The sequence below is a fragment of the Leucoraja erinacea genome, chromosome 18 (genome assembly GCF_028641065.1).
Source record: "Leucoraja erinacea ecotype New England chromosome 18, Leri_hhj_1, whole genome shotgun sequence".
Lineage (NCBI taxonomy): Eukaryota > Metazoa > Chordata > Chondrichthyes > Rajiformes > Rajidae > Leucoraja > Leucoraja erinaceus.
The window spans coordinates 14,766,530-14,784,059 of NC_073394.1; the positions used below are offsets into that span (position 1 = coordinate 14,766,530).

General features: G+C 40.8%; 1 protein-coding gene across 1 annotated transcript in view; it reads left to right on the forward strand.

Annotated features, from left to right (window-relative positions):
- Positions 1-497: 497 nt before the first annotated feature.
- Positions 498-17,530, forward strand: part of LOC129705682 (leucine-rich repeat-containing protein 4C-like) — a 268,649-nt gene continuing 251,616 nt past the window's right edge. The window contains exons 1-2 of the mRNA XM_055649376.1: positions 498-1,537; positions 2,587-2,650. The gene's annotated coding sequence lies outside the window, so the exon portion shown is untranslated. The remainder of the gene's footprint in view (positions 1,538-2,586; positions 2,651-17,530) is intronic.

Here is a 17,530-nt window from a genome sequence, read left to right on the forward strand (position 1 = left end):
GAGTATCTCTGGTATCTTAAATGTTGTCTGGCTTCTTAACAGTTGTCTCCACTCCTTCTCTCTCCTTCTCCCCCCCCACCCCCCCTCTTTTAAAGGACTTACCGTACACTGTGCTAGCCGTCTTAATTGCAGAGCCAACCTTCCTGTTCATCATGGTGTGTGATATATCACCTTGGCTTTGCACCGTGTGAATTTCAGACTGCGCTCCCCCCGTTTGCCCTGGCCCCTGCCTTTGCGATGTGTGTGTGTGTGTGTGTGTTCCACTCTGACAGTTGCCGTTCTAGTTGCCGGTTTTTCAGGCCACTGTCCGCAACTTGACAGTCGCCGGCAGACGCCTGAAACATCGCCTAAGTGAGACAGGCCCATTGATGCAGATTATAAAGTCCCAGGATTTGGTGGCAAAAACAGGAAGGCAGATTATTATCTAAATAGTGTCAAGTTGGGAAAAGGGGAGTACAATGGGATCTGGGGACCTGGCAAAAATTTCTTAACACCTATTTTTGCTTCTTCATTCTGGGGTATTGTGTGTAGATTGGATTAAAAAAATGAATTTAATCCATTTTAAAATAAGGCTGTAACGTAACAAAATGTGGAAAAAGTGAAACGGTCTGAATACTTTCTGAATGCGCTGTATTTGCTTAATTGCTCTGCCATTTATTTGATCCTTGTTATAAATTCTCCCACACAGGATTGTAAGGGACCCTATGTCTTTCTTCATTAATCTTTTACTTTTTTGACATCGTGGTGGAAGCTTTTACTGTCTGACTTTATGATCCTCACAAATTACTCTTGTACCCTATTTTTACTCTCTCAATTAATCTCTTCATTTAAATAAAAATCTAATTACTCGCAGTCTTCAGGTCTGCAAATTTTTCTGGCAACTTTATATGAAGCCTCTCTGGACCTAATACTGTCCTTTAACTTTCGTTGGTACACAAAAATGCTGGAGTAACTCAGCGGGTGCAGCAGCATCTATGGAGCGAAGGAAATAGGCAACGTTTCGGGCCGAAACCCTTCTTCAGACCTCTTTGACTATGACTCTAATGCATCCACAGTTACAAAGAACATCCAGTTGCAATGCATTAGTTGTGAGTCACCAAGAGGCTGCTGAAAATCCGACTGTGAATATTGGGAAACCAAGAGTTGATGAAGTGAAACCTTCGGCCAATTATGCTCAACAAATGCAGTATCAATCATTGTACTATATTATGCCAATTTATTGATAAATTATCAATTATTTATATTTATTGGTTATCTGTTGTATTTGAGATGTGCCCAAAATGGTTTGTGGAACTAATAAGCACCTCTCCTTAAACAGTTTTCTTGAGCCACCTAGACTACAAGTCAACTTTCTACAGAAAATGAAACTGCAAATGATACTTTAGCCGATGCCAGCACTGAATATAAATTACCAGCAGCGACATGCACCAACTCTTCAGCACTTTGCCATCATTGAGGATAAGGCGTTTCCACTGATTGAAGGTGAATTAGAGAAGCCAGTGAAAGGGCTGAAGCTGAGGGGCCACGAAGACAGCAGGTGAGTAGAGAAGTTGGTGAGCACAGAAACAAGCTTCAGCTCACCAAGTCCACACCAACCACGAACCACCCATTCACAATAATCCCACTTTAATCCCATTTTCTTTTCTCCCCGCATTCTCATTAACTTCCGCCAGATTCTACCACTTGCCTACCAAAGGCCATTTAGAACGGAGATGAGGAAAAACTTTTTTTACCCAGAGAGTTGTGGAAAAATACAAAGCAGCTTCCTGCGTTCCCTTCAGGAGATGGGAAAGCTACTGAGAAAGAGACTAGACATAGTTGCAGAATTCTCTGCCTCAGAAGGCAGTGGAGGCCAATTTTCAGGATGCTTTCAAGAGAGAGTTTGATAGAGTTCCTAAAGATAACAGAGTCAGGGGATATGGTGAGAAGGCAGGAACAGGGTACTGAATGTGGATGATCAGCCATAATCACAGTGAATGGCAGTGCTGGCTCGAAAGGTCGAATGTCCTACTCCTGCGCCTATTGTCTATTGTAAAACCAACATGACTTTTGGAATATGGGAGGAAAGTGGAGCACCAAGCCTACCCAGGGCACAGAGGAAAAAGCGCAAAGCCAACACAGACAGCAACACCCAGGTTTAGGATTGACTACCGTGTCTGGTGCAGGGACGTAGTGTTTTCTAGCTGCACAAACTGCCGTGGAGGGCTGACAGATATATAGAAATTGGGGCAATAGAAAATATTGAATATAGGAATAAAAATCTAACAAGAAGAGGGGTGTTGGGTGAATGGCACCAGTTGTGAGTTACAATGCTGGCAACAAAGTTTTGGTTGACCTCGAGTTTGCCCCGTGAAGGGACACAATTCAGATCAGAATCTCAGATTTGTTTTCTAAGTAGAAAATTAAAATAAAAGCTAATTCTGTTTCAATATTCAGAAGTAGCCAATTACATTTTGATCACTGTCTGTTCAGACAATAATCCCATCCAATGCTCCTCATTTACATCGCACTACATGTAAAAGAATTTGCAGGAAAAGTTTTGACGTAAAGGGCACAGATCGGATGTTTTTCATCTGCTTTCAACAGAACACGGAAGACAAAATGTCACCAAATGCAGACTGCAGCTGATGAGAGCGATTTTCTCCTTCAGGTCAGTATGTTTGATTATTTTATCTGCTGAAGCTGGTACATGTTTAACCGTTGCTGACCATTTGTAATACCTAAAATGATAGCAATTGGCAAGGAAGTGACTTATTGATAGTCCAGTGAAAATTACATTGCAGCAATAGATTGGCCTTGGGGAAAAATACGCAGAGATGTATGTCTGGCTGGAGGTTAACGAATTTCTCAGGCAAGACGATCAATTTCATTAAAGAGCACAGTTAATCTGGTTTATTGAAAGATGCGAGCAGTTTAAAGGCAACCTCTTGATGTGTATTTATTTGGACAATTTAGAAAAGATGCAGAGAGCATTTGGAGATACTGATTATATTATATTGTTGATGGACACTAGATTCAGAGCTTCCCTGTGGAGAAGCACTTCTGTCATTGGTACAAACGATCCTCAGCCATTTTCTGATACTAGTCCACATTGCATCTTTTTAAGTAAACACAGTCAGTGCTGATACATTTCATTGAAATTAAATTTTATATTTCACAGTCTTGCTTTTAGGTTTTAAATTGAATGCTAAAGGATTTGTGGGTACTCCAGCACCTCACCCAGTTGCTTCAGAGATTGTGAGAACCCATCTCTGAGGAAAAGCTGATCAATGCTGCAATTCAAAATGGAAATTATAAAGTGTAAGCATTGTATCCTAAAGTTAAAAAAGAGTAGACAAGGAAATAATTTAAAAAACAACTCTTGTATTTTGCCATTAAGGAAAGAATTATGACCAAATTCCTTAAAATTGTAAATAGCAAGCGAGTCTTGCCTCAATCGTTGCGTGTCCGTTTGGTTATCCTGGGACTCTAGCTTGGTCTGGGGTTCCCTCTTGGCATCTATGATGACGTTGCAAAGTTAATAAATACATTTATTGTGGCACTCTGTCAGGAAGTTGAGGATGTATTTACAGAAAGGGGTGCTGACTCCAAGAACCATAGGTTGGAGATGCATATCATTGAGATTACAGAGATGAAGGCAGAGCTATAGTCAATAAATAAAAATCAGGTGTAGGTGTGCTCATCGTCCAGAATTCCAGCGATGAGTGCAGTGTAAGGAGATGTGTCAGCCATGGACCTATTGCGATATTAGATGGACCAAGTGGATCAAGGCTGTCTGCGAGGCTGGAATTAATGTGCACCATGATCAGCCTCTCAAAGCACTTCAAGGACAAGATACACTAAGAAACGTTACCTTGCTTTGCTTTAGCACCGGGATGATAGTGGTCATTTTAAAGTAAGAGTGAATCTCAGAAAAGAGCAGTGAGAGGTTAAAGATATTTATGAATATTCCTGCCAGCTGATGCACGTGGGTCCTGATGATGTGGCCGGGAACTCCATCCAGGCCATTTGCTTTCCGTGGGATCACTTGCATGAAGGCTGCATTGACATCTGTGAGAGTGACCATCATTAAAGGCACATCCGAGGCTGCCAGGGCGGATGACATGATACCAGCAACCTGTTGAGATTTATTGTGGAGGATATTTTGCCATCGAACCTCAGTGATTGTGTTCATTGCATTCACAATGCATCAACTTATTGAACTCATCTGTGAGAGATGCATTGTTACGGCACATGTGAGGCGATCGGGGTGGATGACAATATTCCAGCAACCTTCTGTTTCCAGTGAGCATCAATGCATTGAACTCATCAGTGAGAGATGCATTGCTGCCAGCGATACTGCCAGAATTCACTTGTACTCCATTAGAGCAAGTTTTGCTACAATCAGTGTGTGTCCTAGAGTCATAGAGTGATGCAGTGTGGAAACTGGCCCTTCGGCCCAACTTGCCCACACCGGCCAACAATGTCCCAGCTACACTAGTCCCATTTGCCTGCGTTTGGTCCATATCCGTGCAAACCCATCCTATCCATCTACCTGTCTAACTGTTTCTTAAACCATGGTATAGTCCCAGCCTCAACTGCCTCCTCTGGCAACTTGTTCCATACACCAACCACCTTTTGTGTGAAAAAATGACCCCTCGAATTCCTATTAAATCTTTTCACCTTGAACCTATCTCCTCTGATCCTCGATTACCCTACTCTGGGCAAAAGATTCTGTGCATCTACCCGATCTATTCCTCTCATGATTTTGTAGACCTCTGTAAGATCTCCCCTCACCCTTCCTGTGCTCCATGGAATAGAGACCCAGTGTACTCAACCTCTCCATACAGCTCACACACTCTAGTCCTGTCCGTATCGCTATCCTGCGACTCTAACTTGGTCTGGGATTCCTTCTTAGCATCCTTGATGTCCTTGCAAAGTTCATAAAGAGATTTATTATGCCCCTCAGTATCTTTTGACTTGAACACTGCAGATTTAGACTTCATCTGGAACTGGGCCTCAAAGAAAAGACTAGGCTTGTATTCACTGGAGTTTAAAAGGATGAGGGGGATAACTTATAGGAACATATAAAATTATAAAAGGACTGGACAAGCTAGATGCAGGGAAAATGTTCCCAATGTTGGGTGAGTCTAGAAACAGGGGCCACAGTCTTAGAATAAAGGGGAGGTCATTTAAGACTGAGGTGAGAAAAAACCTTTTCACCCAGAGAGTTGTGAATTTATGGAATTCCCTGCCACAGAGGGCAGTGGAGGCCAAGTCACTGGATGGATTTCACAGAGTGTTAGATGGAGCTAGTGATAGGGGCTAGTGGAGTCAAGGGATATGGGTAGAAGGCAGGCACGGGTTATTGATTGGGGATGATCAGCCATGATCACAATGAATGGCGGTGCTGGCTCGAATGACCTCCTCCTGCACCTATTTTCTATGTTTCTATGTTTATCCATAGTGTCTGGTTGGGGAACACTCATATTATCTTCTTTGGAACTATTTGCACTTTGAGCTCTCTGGTTAATTTTCTTCATGATATGTTTTGGTGTTTATGTGGAACTAGTTGAAGTTATAACACTTTTGCACTTACGAGCTCTGATTGATATACATATTTTAAGGGTCCACATTTTCTGATTCCTGCTTTCATCTGAAATATTAAAGACACAATGAATACTTTGTGTGGGCATTGATATGCACGGGTACAATGACTGCTTGGTCAGAGGCTCAAACCAATTTCACTGGTATTTTTCATTTCCATTTGTTTGAAAATCAGCCAGCATTGACTCATCACAGCAAAGTAGCTCGCCAGTCAGAGTAGGTGGGGAATTCAATTGCTCCCCTGCAGTGTGATGACAGAAGTAACAAGATGAATGTGTGTGTGTGTGTTTTGGGAACAAATGGAGAACATGCGTAAGAGTTGTGAAAGGTGGGGAAGTGAGGGCCATGGTTAGGTTGCTGGTGGGTGGTAAGACATTGTTGGGGCCCAGAAAATGTCATTCTAGCTCCACCATGGATTTTTGTTTAAGGGTCAGTGGTTGGAGTGCTCAACCCCAGAAATTGTCTTTGTAAATTCCAGAGTGCTAGTACATGTCTAGTGCATCTGATCTGTCTGCATGCAATACAAAGCTTTTTTCACTGTACCTTTACTCTGTACCTTTACACTGTACAAAGCTTTTCACTGTACCTCACACATGTGACAATAATACGACACCCAATTTGCATATTGCAAAGTGACCTTACGCTCAAAATAAACATAATAGCCTCCCTTTTCAGAACCCAATCTCACATAATAGCAGCTACATCATTGATGTAACGTGAGCAATAATAGACCCACATCATACTTAGGCCATGACAATCATGTTCATGGCTGAAGGGGAGGACATACATTTGTCTGATGGAGAAATAGACTGGTGCAGAATTAATGCATCAAACGACTCGTTTCTTGGCTGTAATAGTTTATGATTTGCCACAAAATCTGACCGTGAGGCTGCTCAGAAAAAAAGCACAATATGTCAGAGCCTGTTTCAAGAAAGGTAGAACTCTTTGGTTGGGAACCTTACATTGGGCCTCTTCTCCAAAATGTGCCTGGAGTTAAAAACAACATTCTGTTTGATCAAAATAATGAACTGTCTATTATCGTTAGTAGAACTCCGAGAAGATAACTTTTCAGCAAACTGTTCACGTTGGCTGGTTTATTGTGCAATTTTGTAAACTGATGATCAAGCCATTGGATGGTTAAATGTAATGAGAATTAAGACCAAACAGGCGAGACTCTTAATCAGGTTAATGGCACCATCGTACAGATGAGGTCAGTGTTATGACACAAGCTCAATCATGGTTATCAATTTTATCCACAGCTATAGATTTGTTAACAATATATAATGAATTGTAAATAAAATTATAAATAGGGCAAAATCCATTCCAATTAGCACAGTCCTAAAATATTGAGACAGTAGAATTGATAATTTTAAAGGCTGTACTAACTGACAAGACATACCGACTATTCCATTAACAGAACATAATAGTGAGGTAGTTTATTGTTCTCTGAAAATTATGTATCTAGTTTATTTTGGCTTGGACCATGCATGATTATCTAATCTGGATTTGATTATGACGTCTTAAAATTTGCAAAGATTTTAATGCCGGTGCAAAATTATTGACTATTCTTCTAAAAACACAGCAGACTGGGGTTGATTGCTGGGCCAAACCATTAATTGCACTTTTGCAATCTGAATTATATGTACCATGTACAATTTTTTAGGTCTGCATTTGGAGATAATGTGCTGTAATGATCGCATGTAGCCAGTTCCACGAGAACCATTTCTTAACCATTATCCCAAGAACTTCTCCAAAGCTAATTTTATTGGGCATAATCTTTTGCTTTGTAATGAAAACAGAAAATACTAAAAAAAATAAGCAGCCGGTGTTATAATTTTTCAGCTCGATCATCTCATATCAGACATTTTTCCCACTTCTGATGACAACATTAACTGTGTTTCTCTTTCTACAGAAGCTGCCTGATCTGTTGAGTAGTCCCTTTTTATTTCAGATTTCCAACACCTGCAGTATTTTGCTTCTAGACTAAAAGTCTTTGGATGTCACGGTACAGATTTCTGCTGATCTCTTCCTGTTCTTCCAATCATTTGTTATGATCCCTTCTGATAACTTTCAAATAATAGATGTCAGACTGCAGTGTCCACAGTTCCTAAGCTCCAGTTTGTTTCTTTTGTTTTTGAAAGTTGTAATTGCATGATTCAGCTTCCCATTTAACAAAACCGTCACAAGCTTCTTAAGGGGTTGGACAGGCTAGATGCAGGAAGACTGTTCCCGATGTTGGGGAAGTCCAGAACAAGGGGTCACAGTTTAAGGATAAGGGGGAAATCCTTTAAGACCGAGATGAGAAAAACATTTTTTTGGTGGTGAATCTCTGAATTCTCTGCCACAGAATGAGCTCTGTGCTAAAGGTCAAAATGGACCGGCAAGGGATAATGATCAGCCATGATCATATTTTTTTTCCCCACCTAATTTTTGTTTCTATGAGCTCTGTGCAGCCGTCTTGAATAGAGATAATCCATATTAGTGTCCAATCAATATGGAGGAGTGTGGAGTGGTGTGGAGGAGCTTTATTGATTTTGCAAATTTCATTACTATTTCTTTATTTAAATACTGTTTCAAATGGAACAATATTCATTTGGAATATAAGCAACATTTATAAAGTGATGGAAAATAATAATTTAGCATCTTAGCATCTCTACTCTTTATCTGAAAATAAGTTCAAACCTGTCTCGCTATATCCTGTATTATTCCTTATGCGTTTGAAGATCTTTTGACCTGACAAATTTCAAATTGCCACTACAATTTCAGACTGTTCTTTCCTTCGATAGCTATATTTTGCACCTTTAGCCACATCTGATACTTCGCTTATCATGGTATCGGATGAACTAAAAAGCCACAATTTGGATCCTGTTTCAGTCAGGCTTGTGTCTGTGGCAGCAACGGTTTGTTGTGTTTTTGCCTTTAGTCTTTTTAAATCTAGGGTCAAAATACGCCTATTCTATTTGTTACAATAATGCATACATTCGCAGTCCTTGTCTATCAATTATGCAGAATTACATATAAAATACAAGAATACTTTAGTGTTATCATGAAAACAGATCTGCTAGTTTGTAACATTGCATATTGGTCACATTGGATTAAATACAATATGTGCAGGATGGAACTGCAGATGCTAGTTTACACCAAAGAGAGACATAAAATGCTGGAGTGACTCAGTGCGCACAGGCAGCATCTCTGGATAGAAGTAATGGGTGACATTCCGGGTCGAGAACGTTCTTCAGACTCAGACTTCAGTCTGAAGTACGGTCTCGACACGTCACCCATGCCTTCTATCTCGAGATGCATGGGTGCATGGGTCTCGACACGTCACCCATGCCTGTCTCGCTGAGTTACTCTAGCATGTTGTGTCTATCTTTGGATTAAATACATAGCTGATATATCTGTCGAATGCATGCTATTTTACATGGTCTAATGCATATATTTTTGTTTTTACAATTAATTCTTGAGAAATACAATTAGTTTAGAGCAGATGGGAAATTTAGTTTTGATGCTAAATTTGTCAGGATTGGAATTGTATGTTGCCTCTGAGGAGTAAATTCCATTAATAATGTAAAATATGTTAAATGGACTATCACCTAGTTTTGAAGCAGAACAGTCATGAGTTTGAAATATAGGAGATGCTATTATTTTCATGCACAAGTCAAATTCATGTTCATAACTTGTAGGAGCAGAATTAGGCCATTCAGCTCATCAAGTCTACTCCGCATTCAATCTTGCCTGGTCTATCTTTCCCACTAAACCCCATTCTCCTGCATTCTATCCCTTGACATCTGTACTAATCAACAATCTATCAATCTCCACCTTAAAAATATCCATTGACTTGACCTCCACAGCCTTCTGTGGCAATGAATTCCACAGATTCCCCACCCTCCGACTTAAGGGCCTGTCCCACTTGGGCCGTCAATTACGCGACAGGCCGGTAGTGACGGTGGCGCGCGTCATCATGCACCCGCACAGCCGTCTGGAGCGCGTGACGTCATTTGAAGATGGACACAAAATGCAGGAGTAACTCAGCGGGACCGGCAGCATCTCTGGAGAGAAGGAATGGATGACGTTTTGGGTTGAGACTCGCTACCCACACGCTACCCACACGCTAGCAGGTCGCGTAAATGGAGCGCGAAAGACAGACAAGTGGGACAGACCCTTAATTACATTCCTCCTCATCTACTTTCTAAAGATACGTACTTTTATTCTGAGGCTATGGCCTCTGGTCGTAGGCTCTCCCACTAGTGTAAACATCCTCTCCACATCCATTCTATCTAGGCTTTTCAAATGCCTGATTCAGTGACTGAATTGTAATATATTTTCCCATTGTCTAATGTGATCCAAAGCAGGCACAAAGTAAGGTTGTTTGGGGACACATTTTCATTTAAATTAGTTGGCTTCGCCATAATGCGGCGGTAATATCCACAAAGTGATCCAGACACATTGGGAACATAGTCACAATGCAAATGATGGATAAAAACTAAACAAGACCCTTCCTCTATCTTGACAGTTGCTGCTAAAACAGTAATGGAGTTGATAGCTAATCACTACAATCAATCTTTAACAATTAGTACACAATGCACAATGTTTCAAGGTGAGGGCATCTGACTCGTCGTGAAAGCTATGGGAATCAGTGATAGAAAGTTAGTTCCTCACAGGTTCCTCAGCTAAGAGTTTAGAATTACACTTATGTTTGGCACATTAAAACATGATAGTATTTTGTGCTAATGCTGGACCAATGTTGCTGGACATCCAGAAACAGCAGCTGAAACAGCACGTTTGTGATTCCTGACAGAATCACACTCATTTCAACACAGCTCCTGAGACTTTGCACCATAACAATCAGAAACGGATATCAGTTATTAATGGGGCACCTCCCATGGCAACACACAATATGCTTTTAACAGAGGACACATAGAAACTTGGAGACACAAAAGTGCTGGTCAAAGAGATATGTATCAGAAGGTAGGACCTTAAAGACCCACCAGGTTCATCATGTAAAGTTGAGCAGAAAATAATGAGTCCAGTAACAAGAGATGATGACAGATGCTTGTTCATCTGACCTGAAGCACAAAGGACAATCTCACATTCTCGTGGGATATCGAGGTGATATGCAAGTCATTATTTACAATTGCTTGGTGATTTAAATAGGAAAATGTATTTCCTGTGAAAGTCAAGGAATGAGTCAAGGAATAGAGAGATAGTGTAGCAATCGATTGAAATAATTGAAAGAAAGATTTATATATTGTTATCAGTACATGAGGGATTGTGATGCAGTATCTCAGGCTCCCTACCTAATTATTGTTGTAATGTATTGTCGATACCATTAGAATATGAAGAGAGTTGGTTGTAGAAGTTACCTAAAATTAGAGAATTTAATGTTCATACCACTGGGTTGTAATCTACCCAAGAAAAAAATGAGGTGCTGTTCTTCCAATTTACTTGTGGCCTCTGTCTGGCAATTGAAGAGACCCATGACAGAAAGATTAGTGTGGGAATGGGAAGGGGAGTTAAAATGGTTAGCAACCGGGTGATCCAGTAGCCCTTAGCTGACTGAGCATAAGTATTCAACTAAACGGTCACCAAGTATACGCTTGGGCTCACCAATATATAAGAGTCACTTTGGGAACGCTGGATGCAGTAGATGAGGTTCGAGGAAGTGCATGTGAACATCTGTTTCACCTGGAAAAGCTGGCAGAGTCTTGGATGGAGTCAAGGGGGTACTACCCAGAGTACCAGCATGGCCAGCATGGACAATTTGGACCAAAGGGTCGGTTTCCATGCATGGTTAACATTTAAAAAATGGGCAATCCAAATTGTGGTCTGCTGGCCTTACCAGATTTCATATCTCAGATTATTCATGTAATCCATCCTTGAAAAAGATTTCCTGGGAGTAATTTTTAATTTACATTTGAATAAATCCATACTTCCTGGATCCCTATGGATTAAGTCACATTGATTTTTCACTTGCTCGGTGAAATAATATTTCCAGAGATTAGTTTTGAATTGAACTTCCTTTGAGCACAAGTGATACCCTCTGGATTTGCTGCTTTGTGCATGATGAAACTGAGTCTCATCATTCACTTTATTGAGGCTCTTTCGAAATGTCTAAATACTAATCATCTCTGAACCTTGTCTTTTCTATTATTAATCATCTATGCCTGTGTGGGTTGCTTCTAATCCAATCCCTCCTGAACTTTCCAAATTGAACTTTTCTCCATTTAATTCCCCCCCCCCCCCCTAATTGTTGCAATAATTTGTGCATCATGATGGCCGAAACTGTACAAGATATTCCAAGTATGGTTGTACATAACTGATTTATCATGTGGTAGGATGAGCTCACTCAGTATTGGTCTTTTATGAAAGTCTAAGTGATATTAAATGGTCACTTGCAAGGGATGTTTTAATATTCGGCAAAGCTTTCAGACTCCATTGCTCAGTGTCCTTCACAGCACTTCACCCTTAGTTGCAGATTTCCCTCACTGCATGCTACTGCACGCTTCTCTGCATTTCGCAAAGAACTGGGGGTGGGGAAGTGGCACAGTGGCAGAGTTGCTGCCTTTCAGCACCAGAGACTGGGGTTTGATCCTGACCATGGGTGCTACAAGTTAGGGGTTTGTATGTTCTCCCTGAAAACCATGTGGGCTTTCTCTGGGTGCTTTGGTGTCCTCACACACTCCAAAGACATACAGGTTTGTTGGTTAATTGGCTTCTGTAAATTGTCCCTCGTGTGTAGGAATATGTTATTGTGCAGGGTGATCGCTGGTTGGCGCGGACTCGGCGGGCCACAGAGGCCTGTTTCCGTGCTGAATCTCTAAAGTCTAATGTCTAACTCATCAGGGAGTTGACTGCACTTTTCCGGCTGTTGACTCCTGATATTTTCACAGTGGGACTAATGTGTCTGGAGCATTAGAAAGACATGCCTTTAGCTTGCCTAATTATCCAACAAGATTAGCTATTTTGTGCACTGGGAGCAGAGTATTGGTCCTTCCCAAGGGAATTTTACAGCCCTTAAAGGTAATTTAATATGCTCACTGATGTCCTTACTGTAATTACAATTAATGTAAGTATATCATGCAAGAAATTTTGAAACTTAGTCTATCAATGTGGCTTTTAAAAAACTTTTATCCTACTCTTTGGTTAAAAGCTGATGATTAAGGGATAAAACAATTAGTGTATCATTTATTATATAGATGTGATACCTCATTTATGACAAACCAGACTATTGCTACCTGAAATAATGAGCAGGATTGAACTGAAGGCCATCTGGTTTGTGTGCAGATAATCACTAGTTAGTTGGCATTTGTATTGGTATTGGTTTATTATTATCAGTTTCAGTTTAGTTTATTGTCAGTGTCGAGGTACAGTGAAAGGCTAACTAGTCAACAGAAAGCGTGCTAACCAGTCAACAGAAAGGCAAAACGTGATTACAATCGAGCCATTTACAATGTATAGATACATGATAAGGAAATAACATTTAGTGCAAGGTAAAACCAGTGAAGCCCGATCAAGGATTGTCCGAGGGTCACCAATGAGGTAGATAGTAGTTCAGCACTGCTCTCTAGTTGTGGTAGGATGATTCAGTTGCCTGATAACAGCTGGAAAGAAACTGCCCCTGAATCTGGAGGTGAGAGTTTTCACTCGTCTATAAACATTACCTGATGAGAGAGGAGAAGAGAGAGTGGCCAGGGTGCAACACGTCCTTGATTATACTGCTGGCCTTGCCAAGGCAACGTGAAGTTTAAATTAAATCAATAGAAGGGAGGTTGGTTTGTGTGATGGTCTGGGCTGCGTCCACATTTCATTGCAATTTATTGGCGTTTATTACTTGAAATTTCTCGCAATTTATCAGGTGTAGCGAGATACAGTGAAATTTTTTGCAGAGCGTGCAGCCATTCACTCCTGTGCAGTGCAGTGCAGTAAGAACATGCTGGAGTTCAAATGTATATGTATGAGTCACTCTCCTTAGACTCATCATTGAGTATGGGCAGTCTGTATGTTGCTGGGCTGAGGTCCAAATGCATTTTGTATCCGGCTCCTCAGCTTTATGCCAATTGTTGCTGGCACATCTAGTGGGACAATTCATTTGAACTCAGTTGCCAACTCGGATATAGTTCTTAGTGATAACGGAATCGAGGGATATGGGGAATAAGCAGGAACGAAGTACTGATTTTTGGATGATCAACCATGATCATATTGAATGGCGGTGCTGGCTGGAAGGGCCAAATGGCCTAATCCTGCACCTATTTTCTATGTTTTTATGTTTTGTGTTTATGACATGTTAATAAAAAGATGAAGTTGTAATGCATTGTGTTTTGTTTTTTAATTAATTAGCAGCAGGTTCATCTACTTTAAAATACATTTATCATAATCTTTTTTAATTTATATATTTTAAACAATAACGTACCTTAATGACATTTGGAAACAGTGACATGGACTGCTGATGGCACGAGCTGTGGGAAGTCCATCAGGATAGTCCAAGGCAGGGATTTATTCTCCGTTGTCTGTGGGCCTGATTTGGTAGGACCCAGTAACGCTGCAGAGAATGAAGTTTGCCCCCTGGTGCAATCATGGACATTGATTGCAAGGTCTGGCTGCGTCAGGTCGAGATCAGGTCGAGATCTTTCTTCAGACCTTCTTCTATCTTCCTGGTCTGACCTTGCAATCAATGTCCATGATTGCACCAGGGGGCAATCTGGTCCATTATTTTTCAGTTGAGTAACACTTCTTCCTCACACTACCACTTCTTTAAAAAAAAACTGCACCTCTGCTACCTAGAAATTGGATGGAGAGGTGTTACTTTTGGCCTGAATAGAGTGGATGTGGTGAGGATATTTCCACTAGTGGGAGAGTCTAGCACCAGAGGGCACAGCCTCAGAATAAAAGGATGTACCTTCAGAAAGAAGATGAACAAGAATTTATTTAGCCGGAGGGTGGTGAATCTGTGGGATTTATTGGCACAGCCGACTGTGGAGGACAAGTCATTGGGTATTTTTAAAGCGGAGATTGATAGGTTCTTGATTTTTAAAGGTGTCAAAGGTTATGGCAGCTGAATGGTGTTGGAAGGGAAAGATAGATCAGCCGTGATTGAATGGCAGAGCAGACTCGATTGGCAGAGTGGCCTCAATCTGCTACTATGTACGTAGAACTTAGGAACTTTTTCAGAATCACAGAATAGTAACAATGCAGAAAGAAACCATGCAGGCTTTCATCAATCCTGGCTCAACGTAGGACAAAATCTACCTACTCACTCAGCTCTGCCCTCTTCCTCTAGTCTTGCAAATTTTAATTATTTATCCAACTCATTTTTGATACAATGTGTTGGAAGAAACTGCAGATGCTGGTTTAAACCAAAGACTGACACAAAAAGCTGGAGTAACTCAGTGGTTTAGATGGCCTCTCTGGAGAAAATAAATAGGTCAAGATCTTTCTTCAGACCTTCTTCTATCTTCCTTTTTGATACAAGTATATCTGCATCCACCTCTGACCTTGGCGGCACATTCCAGACCCTAATTACCAGTTGCAAATACAAGCTTTTACTCTTTTCATTTTTGGTTCTTTTCTCAATCATTCTTACTCTGTGTTTCCCCTGCTGTGGACTCTTTACCAATGGTAACTGATTGTCTCCATCTTCTCTGTCTGCTCCCTTATGATTGTGAATGCCCCTGTTAATTCCCCTTGCAACCGTCATTGCTCCAACAAATACAACTTTCAGCTTTCTCAACCTGACCGGAAAGGTATATCCTTCGTCCCTGGAATGATCCTCATGGATTTCTACTGCGTCTGAGCTAAATCCTTTGCACCTTTCCTAAAGTAGATCAAAGCTACCTTCCTATCATTAATATGTGTCATCTGCAAATTTACAAATCATGCCTCCTACATTCACAACCGGATTGATAATGCAAATGAGAAGTAGCAAGGGTCCCAGCACTGAAGCCAGCTGTACACCATCAGTCACAGGCTTGCAAATATAAAGGCCATCCTCCACCATCACCCTTGGCCTCCCATGCCCAAGCCAAATTTGCACACAATTTACCAAATTTCCTTGGATTCTTTGGACTTTAGACGTTGACCAGCATTCTAAGTGGAGCTTTGAAAAAGGCCTTAATGAAGTCCATGTAGACCACATGACTCACACTGAGACAGATAAAAGAGAGTTGAAAAGATAGTTTTATGTTGCAAAGAAGCAGGTGGGCGGAATGAATAAGATAAAGGGAAATTTTGTGTAATAGTTTGAGACTGGTTCAAATAGATTAAAGGAGCAGTTAGAGAGGGATTACATTCTTTTTCTGCGTAATGTGTGGTGTGTAGCAGGGCTCTGGGATATGACCACTAAGTCATACTGAACAAATGGAGAGAGTAAACTGAGCCAAAATCACAGATGGAGGACTTACAGCAGAAAAGGCAAATTCTAATACAGTGAGGGGGAAGTGGGTAAAAGTCAGAGAAAGGTTGTAACATGCCCTGATAGTGACACAAGGAACTACAGATGCTGGAATCCTGAGCAAAACACAAAGTGCTGGAGTAACTCAGCTGGTCAGGGAACATCTGTAGGGGAGAATGGACAGGCACCCAGAAGCTGTGGTTCAGGAAATGTTAACTCAGTTCTCATTCCAGACTTGTATGGCTGAACCTGCTGAGTGTTTAAAGCATATTCTGTTTTTAATTCAGAATTCTACCATTTGTATCTGTTCATTTTTACATTTTCCATGAGTATACTCCTCTGGCTCCTATCACCACATTATGTTTGGATCAATTTGACAATTAGCTCAAAGAGCTATGGGCTCTTATCATTTGGACCAACCTCCCATGTCAAACTTTGCCAGAAGTCTTACTAAGTTACATGCAGACAAAATCAATGGCATTACCATTATCGATGCATTTAATTATATCTGAACATTTATTCGGACAAGATCTTATGTAAGACTCACTTGGTACCAGTCTTTTCCACTTGCCTGACCCCTGGGTCTTGCCTCTTGAATCCACATTTGCTACAATTTCCAAATTGGATAAAAACTCTGAAACCCCCGTGAACCGTTGACTCCCAAGTTGACCTTCAACCCCTCTATAACCATATAACCATAACCATTCCAAAGTTGGCCAATTTTACTCCACAGACCTTAGCTGTGTCTCTAATGATCCTCTAATGATACCTCTATAGGATTACGCCTCAATCTCCTATGCTCCAGGGGAAAATCCAAGCCTATCTAGCATCACGTAACTCCAGCCCTCCAAATCCCTATAACATCCTCATGAATCCTTTCTGCACACATTCCCAGCTTAATGACATCTTTCCTATTGCTGGGCAACTACAACTGCATATAATACCCCAAGTTGTAACATGATGGCATTACGTCTGTACTCAGTGCCCTAACTGACGAAGGCAAGTGTGCCAAACCCTTTCTTCATCACCCTTTGTTTTTAATATTTATGTGTTCAGAGGATATGATTATCGTGGCATTGCCAGCATTTATTGCCCATGGTTATTTATCCCTGAATCAAAGAGGCAGTTTAATGCCAACCACATTGTTTTCTGTTACCCTTATCATTTACTCTGGTCAAAACATTGAATTGATTTTGCTTACATTATCTTATCGTTTTTATAAGACTACTCACTACAAATAATGATCCTGTGCAACAACCACAGGATTTAACCGTGACAAACAATTTGTAGCACTGTTTTGCTGTTCATATTATTCATGTTTCTGTTCAAATGTAGTTCTGTTTAGCAATGCAGTGATAATATAGGTAAACCTTTTTATCCATAGTGCCTTCAGAAAAATTATATTACCTCATTCTTAATTAATTCATTGTCAGATTGATAAACGTGTTAGGTAATTAAAAATATCTGGATAGAGTTGATGTGGAGAGGATGGATCCACTAGTGGGAGAGTCTAGGACCAGAGGCTATAGCATCAGAATAAAAGGATGTAGCTTTAGA